Genomic DNA, 9627 nt, shown 5'->3' on the forward strand with positions numbered 1-9627 from the left:
GGAACCGGCGAACGTTTCAAACATTTATTAACTCAAAATAAATAAACAAAATGAAAGTAAAACCGCGGGCAGCCCCTCACGGACGACTGCCCGCAAACACACAAAATAAAACGTGGGCAGCCCCTCACGGACGACTGCCCACAAACACATAAACAAAACCTAACATAAAATTCCAGGCCTGGTCCTCTCTCGTCTTCCGCTGCCATGTTCCTCCTTTTATGCTCCCCTCACATGGCCGCGAGACGAGACCGGTGTGCCACGCAGCTGGCACTCCTTAACATTAATCACCGGCCCGCTCTCGCGGTCCCTCGCCCTGCTGCTTGCCACACCACATACCCCCATCGCCCCTCGCAGGCCGGGGGGCACTCCCGAGACTGCGCTCTACTCCCCCCCCCCCCCCCCCCCTCCCGGGGGGGGCCGAACACGGCGGCCGCGGCACCTGGGGGTAAGGACAGAGAGGCGAGAGAAATGTAGACGGGAGCACAAGGAGCCCGCGGACGAGAGAGGGGAGAGAGGGAAAGAGAAAAAAAAAAAAAGAAAGAGAGAAAAAAAAAATTCTGGTCCGGTTCCCAGACACACTGCCGTTCGGCCCTCCGCCTGCCGAGAGGCTCTTCCTCGCGGTGCTGTGCGATGGCACTGGACGCCTGGTGGGCAGCTCGATCCTCCTCCGCCCCCTGGCGGCCGGCAGTGACTCCTCCTTCCGAGGGACCCGGCAGTGAGCCCCGCGCTCCCTGCTCCTCCCCTCTCAGGCGGATGGCAGCAGGCTCCGGCCCACGGCAAGCGCGGCGACTCCTCCGCTCCCTCTCGGACGGCAGCCACCCCACCTCGACCCAGGGGCACGGCAGCGAGGTCTCTGTCCCACCTTTATCGCTCCAGCACCATCGCCTCGGGCAGCCCTCGCGGTCCTCATTCATCCTTGCTGCCCGACCTCCTCAGCACCGCGATCCCCCTCAGCAGCGAGGGCTCTTCGACAGCATGTCCCTCCTTCCCCCCGGGTTTTGGCACCAGTGTAAAGAGGTTCGTAGATGGGAAGGAAGGAGGCGGGAACCGGCGAACGTTTCAAACATTTATTAACTCAAAATAAATAAACAAAATGAAAGTAAAACCGCGGGCAGCCCCTCACGGACGACTGCCCGCAAACACACAAAATAAAACGTGGGCAGCCCCTCACGGACGACTGCCCACAAACACATAAACAAAACCTAACATAAAATTCCAGGCCTGGTCCTCTCTCGTCTTCCGCTGCCATGTTCCTCCTTTTATGCTCCCGTCACATGGCCGCGAGACGAGACCGGTGTGCCACGCAGCTGGCACTCCTTAACATTAATCACCGGCCCGCTCTCGCGGTCCCTCACCTCGCTGCTTGCCACACCACAGACGGCAGTACCCATTTTAAACTCTTGCGTCATTCTTATATTCTGCATCTTTAAGACATGCTTTTTTGTGTGAAAAATAATGCCACAAATACCAGTAAATTGACAAGCGCATAATCTATCAAAAGTGCTTCAAGGAAGGAACAGTGGAGAACCGGCCACAGGGTCATGGGCGGCCAAGGCTCATTGATGCACGTGGGGAGCGAAGGCCGGCCCGTGTGGTCCGATCAAACAGACGAGCTACTGGAGCTCAAATTTCTCAAGAAGTAAATGCTGGTTCTGATAGAAAGGTGTCAGAATACACAGAGCATCTCAGTTTGTTGCGTCAGGGTGCCCATGCTGACCCCTGAACCCGCCAAAAGCGCCAAAAGCGCCAAAAGTGGCACGTGAGCATCAGAACTGGACCACGGAGCAATGGAAGAAGAGGGCCTGGTCTGAGGAATCACGTTTTCTTTTACATCGTGTGCGTGGCTTACCTGGGGAACACATGGCACCAGGATGCACTATGGGAAGAAGACAAGCCGGCGGAGGCAGTGTGATTTTTTTTTTTTTGCAATGTTCTGCTGGGAAACCTTGGGTCCTCCATCCATGTGGATGTTACTTTGACATGGAACACCTACCTAAGTATTGTTGCAGACCTTGTACACTCTTTCATGGAAATGGTATTCCTTGGTGGCTGTGACTCTACCAGCAGGATAGTGCTCCTGCCACAAAGTATAAATGGTTCAGGAATGGTTTGAGGAGCACAACAATGAGTTTGAGATGTTGACTTGGCCTCCAAATTCCCCAGATCTGAATCCAATCGAGCATTTGTGGGATGTGCTGAACAAACAATTCAGATCCATGAATGTCGCACCTTGCAACTTACAGGACTTAAAGTATCTGCTGCTAACATCTTGGTGCAAGATAACACAGCACACCTTCAGGGGTCTAGTGGAGTCCATGCCTCGATGGGTCAGGGCTGTTTTGTCAGTAAAAGGGGGATCAATATAATATTAGGATGATTGGTCATAATTTTATGCCTGAGTTTTATTTTGATAAATGGTTATGTTTAGGGTTAGGGTTCAGGTTATGTGCTAAAACATGTCTAAATAGTGTAATGCAAATCAAATTATTGTGGCTATTTAAATAATACCACAACATATTTCATAATGATCTCTGTATTGACAACATTTCTCATTGAATGCAATGGAGTTTCTAGTTGGTCGATATAGTGATGCTGAAGCTGCTTCAGTTTTTGATGTCTTGGGAGTGCAAATGGATTGCTAGAAACCACAAAGTTAGATACTTTTTTTTTAATCCAAATGTACTTTTGTGTCGATAATTCTACCAATGACATGTTTGATGTGCAAGACATATACTTTATGTTTGTTCTTGGCAGAGGTGTTTCACCAATCCATATCCTCATTATATTAAAACACACCTTCATGAGACTGTCTTTATGGAGACCGAGGGGCACAGAAAGAGATTCCAGAGTCCTGTGTGTAGAGTTGCTCCGTCTTCACACTGCAGGCTACCTTTCATTACCTGCTAGCAGGATGAGAGACTGCCTCCAACATTGTGTTTAATAGTTTTCATGGAGAATGAAAATAGCCTCCAGGCTCCCAAAGCATATTGCAGTCTGAACCCTAACCTTTCCGTTGCCATGGCAACTTCTGCAAGTGTTTGTGCTGCCCAATTATCTCTCATATTTGGAGAAGGGCTCTGGGATACCTGCTGGCTCCGACCTATTAGGGTATGGTGTCAGCGACAGACCCGTTGAAATGATATCTGGACTGTGTGTGTATTTTACACATTCGGCAGACATGACAGAACACTGAATTCTGTACTAAAGGTGTGTAAAGTGCCCTTTTGGAAAGGTAAGAGAGATGATGGGTACAAAAATAAAGGAGCACAATAAGCCACTGTGTACAGGGATTTCACAGTGTGACCTTGTGAGATTATATGAATACTCCCAGAGCGGAGTGAGAGACTGATATGTGAGGTGAGAAAAGCAGACAGACACAAACCCATTGAGAAGAGCGTGTGCGAGAAATCAGTCCTCTGTTCACTGCTAACAAGATACTAGATCAAAAGATTTGTGCTTGAGGATTTGCCCATCCCTCCATTACACTGCCCTTCCTTCTTCTACCTTTTCATCTTTCTTTTGACAGGCAACTCCTTGGAAGTCAATGGAGTGTGATGTGCAGGCGTCACCCTCGCAGATATCTCAGGATGTAGTTGAGGGAAAGGTTCAACGTGAACGGAAGCGAAACGGTCTCTTGCGTTTGCCATTGTGACATCTCTTTCCTAGCTCACAACTTCATGGAAACGGCTTCAGTGTTGGGAGTCTTGCAGAGGTGTGGTGTGAAGATTTCTAAAAAAAATAGCCTACATAAAGTACTGTAAAATGTAGAATAAATTATACTAATAGCATAAGACACTATTATACTAATTATACTTCTTGTAAAGATACCAATGCCCGGATTTGTGTACAGGTTATACCGATTCCCCTTTATTGTGGAATGCAATAAATTGAATTGAATTAGGAATATTGGATCTGAAATTAAATATATAACCTGTGGCTCAACTGTGAGGTGCCAACAGTGCAAAAGGTTATTCTCTGACTAGAAAAGGAAGCAGAGATTTAGCTTTATTTCTGCTTCTAAGCATCTCCTTCTCTATTAACTAAACTAATGTCTGTGGCACCAAGGGTTCTGCACCTTTCAACTCTAAAGCCTTTTCTTCTCTTAGATGTTCCCCTAACTAAGAAGTTCTTAACTGTGTGTGGGAAAAGGGCTTGGCTTTGTATTTGTTCAGATCGTTCACTGTACAGTATCATGAACTTTAGAGTCAACGAGTGAACAATACAATAACACAACCGCACTGCAGGACGCCTAGAACAGCACTCCTCTAGCAGAAGGTCAAAACAAGCTGTAGAATAAACCATCATTTGTCATACACTCACATGCTTTCTTTTCCTTATCTGGCAAACTTCACTGTGGCCTCAGTTCACCCTGCCTGCACTAAGACACTAAGACCCACACAGGCTGGCTTCTTATACCTCATTAATGGACTCAAATTCTTAGAATTTAAAGCTAGGAGCCATTACCTGAAACATGCCTAGCTCATTCAAATATTGTTCAGGGCTACTATTCATAAAGGGCTCTTCACACCAAGAACAAAATTAAAAACCCACTTAAATCTATGAACAGTGCTATATTCACACTTTTAATCACACCCCTATACAAAGACAGCTCAAAAATAAAATAATTGTTTTTGGTGGGAACAAATTAACATCTTTATTTTATTTTATTTTCTTCTTCCAGTTAAGCTTATTTTAAAACTTGTTTTGTCTCATTTTCAATCATTTTAAGGCACCCTGTTCCTTGAAACACTGATTAGGCAAAAACATTATGACCACTGACAGGTGAAGGGAACAACACTGATGATCTCTTCATCACCTGTTAGTGGGTGGGATATATTAGGCAGCAAGTGAACATTTTGTCCTCAAAGTTGATGTGTTAGGAGCAGGAGAAATGGGCAAGCGTGAGGATTTGAGCGAGTTTGGCCAGATTGTGACGGCTAGACGACTGGGTCAGAGCATCTCCAAAACTGCAGCTCTTGTGGGCTGTCCCCGGTCTGCAGTGGTCAGTATCTATCAAAAGTGCTCCAAGGAAGGACCAGTGGAGAACCGGCCACAGGGTCATGGGCGGCCAATGTGTTGTCCTTGTAGGATTTAAATTTTCAAATATCTTCTAAATATTTGTTGATGTATACCTTTGGGCAAAACATGAGAAGTTAATAATTACTTTTTATTTAAACAACATCGTTTATAAAAACTTTGTATTATTCTTGTCATGTGATGATGTCACGTCCTGTTAAGTCCCTTCCTGTTAGCCCTTCCTTTATGAAAACATTATAATGACATGGTGTGCTCTCATTACCAATCCATTGGCATCCGCTGCAAAGAACCATAGAGGCAATGCTGCAAGTTAACTTATAACTTATAAAGATTGTATATTGATGAGTATTTTGTTAAAATGATGATATTTGATAAGTTTGTTAACTATTGAGTATAGCAATGCTAATAGCTATTATAACTGGGAACAGCAGTGTATACATGTTCTGGGTATTCTCACAAAAATGCGTATAAATAGTACGAGTGTGCAATGTCGTGGAATGTATACGCCAAAACTCATTTTGGCGTGTCTATGGCACGCTGTTTTTCGCGTGCATATAATATGCATTTTATGGCGTATTATACATACGAACCCCCCACCCCCCACCCTAAACCTACCCAAGCGCGTGTCATATATACGCCCCACTACCCTAAACCTACCCAAGCGCGTGTCATATATACGCCATAAAGAGCGTATCATATGCACGCGAAAAACAGCGTATCATATGCACGCCAAAATGAGTTTTGGCGTATACATTCCACGACATTGCACACTCGTACTATTTATACGCATTTATGTGTGATCGGGTTGACATGTTAGTCATTCAATGTAATGTTAGTCAAGAAATGAACACTTACTATTGCTGTATTGTTTTATTACAGTTTTCACCGTTACGTCTTATGAAGAATTGTGACAGTAAATGAGTAAGCTTACCATGACTCTATCTTCATTGGCAACGGTTTAACTTGATGTTTAGTCAGAGTTTCAACACGCTGCATGAGAACGGTATAGCCAAGGCTCAATGATGCACCATCTTGGTATGTCTAAAATCTTTGTCAAGAATCACTTTAATAAAACTATTCCGATTTTGTTTGCAATTGTTTTTTGTATGTTTGTTTTCAAGACATGTGAAGCTTTGTTCATGTCAACTGATGTAGCAGCATTGAGGAAAACTAGAAACAACCTGACCGCTGGCATAAAAACATCCAATGTCCACCTAGACACCAATAACACTCAACACATGTGGCAATGAATTAAAGATCTCACATCCCTGATGCTGATCCCTCTCTGCCTGATGCAGTTAATATCTTTTCTACTAAATATATCATACACATCTACATCCAAGTGCATCCGAGCCATGAAGTCCACCCAGAGCCAGATATAATCATATGGGCAAACGCTAAACCATCCCAATTTCATCCAGCAGCTCCGTAAAGGACAATGGTCCTATTTTTTTTTTGTTATTAATTCATTTATTTTTATTATTTTATTTTTCTCTCCCCCAAACTGTGTATATGTATGTACCTTGTCTCTCACTTTGTAAAGTAGCTGTGTGGTGTTAAAAAATATATATAAAAAAAAGGACAATGGCTGGGGAGGACCATTCTCCTTACCTTAGTTTCAGGTCCTGAGTTTAATGTCTTTGTGTCCTTTGCAGTCATATATTGAAAGTGCAGTAGCCTGTTTGTCTAGTGTGTAAATTCCTATGTCTTATAATTATGTGTAGTGTCTAGTGGCCCACTTTCTGCTGTGAGACCATTAAATATTTTGCAGTGTATTTCAAGAAATTACAATAAACATATCCAAACATGCTTTTCTGACTATCTGCAAATGTGGTTAGTGGACTGGATCACAAAACAAGTTGGACGCCATTTAAACTTGAATTTAGGGGTGTTATTAGACCCTTTTTTTACTGGGGCATGTGCTCTTGTGAAATACCGCTTCCAGTAAATTACTCATAAATCCTAATCTGATCGTGGAGATTACTGAACTGTATACCGATCTGAGAATAACTTTCTCTAATAATATTAAAGCATTCATGTTCTGTGTGTTGTCTATCAGCTGCTTGATATCAGTTTTAATTAAATGTACCAAATGAAATGAAAGAACGAACTCTTTCCCCACCCATTTTTTTTTAAAGAAAAGAAAAGTGAAAACATGGCCACAATAACATTTTTGTGTTAAAATGAAAGAAACAAAAAAAAAATCATTAATTTGAAATCTAAATTAGTTGGCAACCTGCCAGGAAATCCACAGAAGAAAAGGAAGAAAATCCAACTTCACAGGCAATGTAAGGCAACACATAAAAATGATGTGTCTTGTTAAGCAGGACATTAGATATTACTTTTAACGATCGTTAAAATCTAACACTTGATTGTGATGGTCCTTCAAAAGACATTTCTTTCTATAAATAACTTTACAACTAGATGTCAACTTATTATAACCCTTACCCTACCAGTCTACTAATAATCTACTAAAAATTTAATGAAAGTTATTGACATGTAGGTGCAACATGATTTATAGTCAATAGAATGGGTTAAAGGGACTATCAAACTAAAGTGAAACAAATTGATTTTATCTAGAGTAAAGGTGCTGTGAAATTGTTCTGCCAAAATCGAGTCATTTCAATAGGAATACACACAATCTAGAATTTAGCTTGAGGGCAAAAGATTTCCCCTTGTAGATTTTGCTTGCTCAAATTGGTCACACGATTTGCTGTATTAACAAACAGAAAGCTGCTTGGATTGAAAGTCACTTCTTTGAGAGCTATACTTCATATTTTGCTGAAGAGAACGCACATTTACCTAGTATGCAAATTACAAGAGATTAAATTAATCGAAATTAACAAAGTGATTTTGTTAGGTTTTGTAAATGTTGGATGTGATGGAACCTTACCATTTGATGCCTGTGCCATTATCTCTTAAAAACTGATTTTGTGTTGTTATACAATTTGACATTGAAGATAATTGTTTCCAAGAATTTGAGGAAAGTTTACACAGGGATGTTCCCAATAGTCTTAAAATACTGGGGGGAAATAGTGTACAAAACCAGCTAAAAAGTAGAATGAACCACAATGATGTACCTCAAAGTATACCTCCTCTCAGAAGCAGCTCCTAATGTTTCCTCAAATTGCCTGCAATTTAATTTGAAGATTAGATCAGGACATTGGATTTCCCAAGGATACAAAAGCAGCCTTCCCTAGGTCTGTCAGATACTGAAAACATCTCCTAATGCAGAAGCTTTGTATAGGGAAGGCTGATAATGCAAGGAGCGGAATGATGTCTGACAGGCAGGAACCCACAGGGTTGAGAAAGGAATTATTATAAGTTGTTGTGTACATAGACGGGGGCGGTTGGAGTTTATTGAAGTGAGAAACTAGCTCAAGTAACAGAGGGAGAACAGGGTAGCAAGATCTTTCCCAGGCTGGAGTGGAGGCCTAAGTCTCTGGTGGCGTGACTTCGCATTGCTTTTGGCAACAGGCGTTAGGTGGGAAAGCAGGTTGGCTGAGATTTGGATCCCATTTGAAGAATCTGCCAAAGGACCAGTCAACCTGAGAATTGTGATAGGCCAACAAAGGAAGGCCAAGAGTCAGCTAATAATCAGATCTACAAGATGGAGCAGGGATCTTACTTGGCTTTTGATTTTTTTCACTTGATGTAAAACAGATGAATTGCTCCCCTGCCTCCTCCTCTGTGCCAGGGTACCAAAAAACGTCAAATTGAGTTGGCTCTCAAACTAATTGTGAGATTGTTTTATTTACGGCATTTCTCTTTCTGATTTATTCATTGGAAATGCTGAAGGCAGAAGCAAATAAATTGAACATCATAGCAGAAATATTTACGGTAATCAGATTCATTATGTTTCTTTGGAAAAACTAACCAACCATGATCAACTACTTCTTCAGAATGTGTAATAGATGCTGACATATGGTTGCCTAGACTCGCTGTTAAAGGTGAGATATACTCATAGCAATTGCTGCAATGATTTAGTTAAAGTTTTCTGCTGAAAAAGAGGGCTGATGATCAGTAGCCAGAGCTGTCTGCAGTTTAATGAACTAAACTTGACTTTTATGTGTGGCAAAATGATTTGTTTCATCAGAGATTGAGGCTGATTTTCTATATTGAGAGTTTTAGTGACATTGCCACAACCTTCATTTTGAATGCTGTAAACCTAAATGTCTACAATCAACAAAGCAGAAGCAATCCAGAAAACACAAGACAGTTCAAATCTAATTGTATTACACAGTCAAATATAGAGGCAGTCTGTAAAGAAAATGAATACTAGTTTCATAATGGAGTAAGTGTACATCAATATATAACAGAGACAGATATTTAACAGGTTGTGAATAGCATTAAAGAAAAACTTAGTGTTTGTTATTCAGCAGCAGATGATCAATACTGTTGGTAGAAGGGATCCCTGGTTCCAGGATGAGAATTAGCAGATGGAGACATTAGGATGCAGCAGCAGCAACGTATATAAAAACGTAATGTTCTGCTTGGTGTCAGTGCTTATATTCATTAATGCATATATGTGCATATTTTGTGCTTCAGAAAATACTAATCTCATCATCATCATCAAATTAATCACCTTTT

At 41.9% G+C, this 9627-nt stretch overlaps 1 long non-coding RNA gene across 1 annotated transcript; it reads left to right on the forward strand.

The window, feature by feature from the left end:
* Window positions 1-5227: 5227 nt before the first annotated feature.
* LOC137083899 (uncharacterized) lies at window positions 5228-6745 on the forward strand. The gene is made up of 3 exons (XR_010906656.1): window positions 5228-5342; window positions 5917-6072; window positions 6159-6745. It is a non-coding gene; the product is annotated as an uncharacterized lncRNA (long non-coding RNA).
* The last annotated feature ends 2882 nt before the right edge of the window (window positions 6746-9627 follow it).

This window comes from Pseudorasbora parva, chromosome 7 (genome assembly GCF_024679245.1).
Source record: "Pseudorasbora parva isolate DD20220531a chromosome 7, ASM2467924v1, whole genome shotgun sequence".
Taxonomy (NCBI): domain Eukaryota; kingdom Metazoa; phylum Chordata; class Actinopteri; order Cypriniformes; family Gobionidae; genus Pseudorasbora; species Pseudorasbora parva.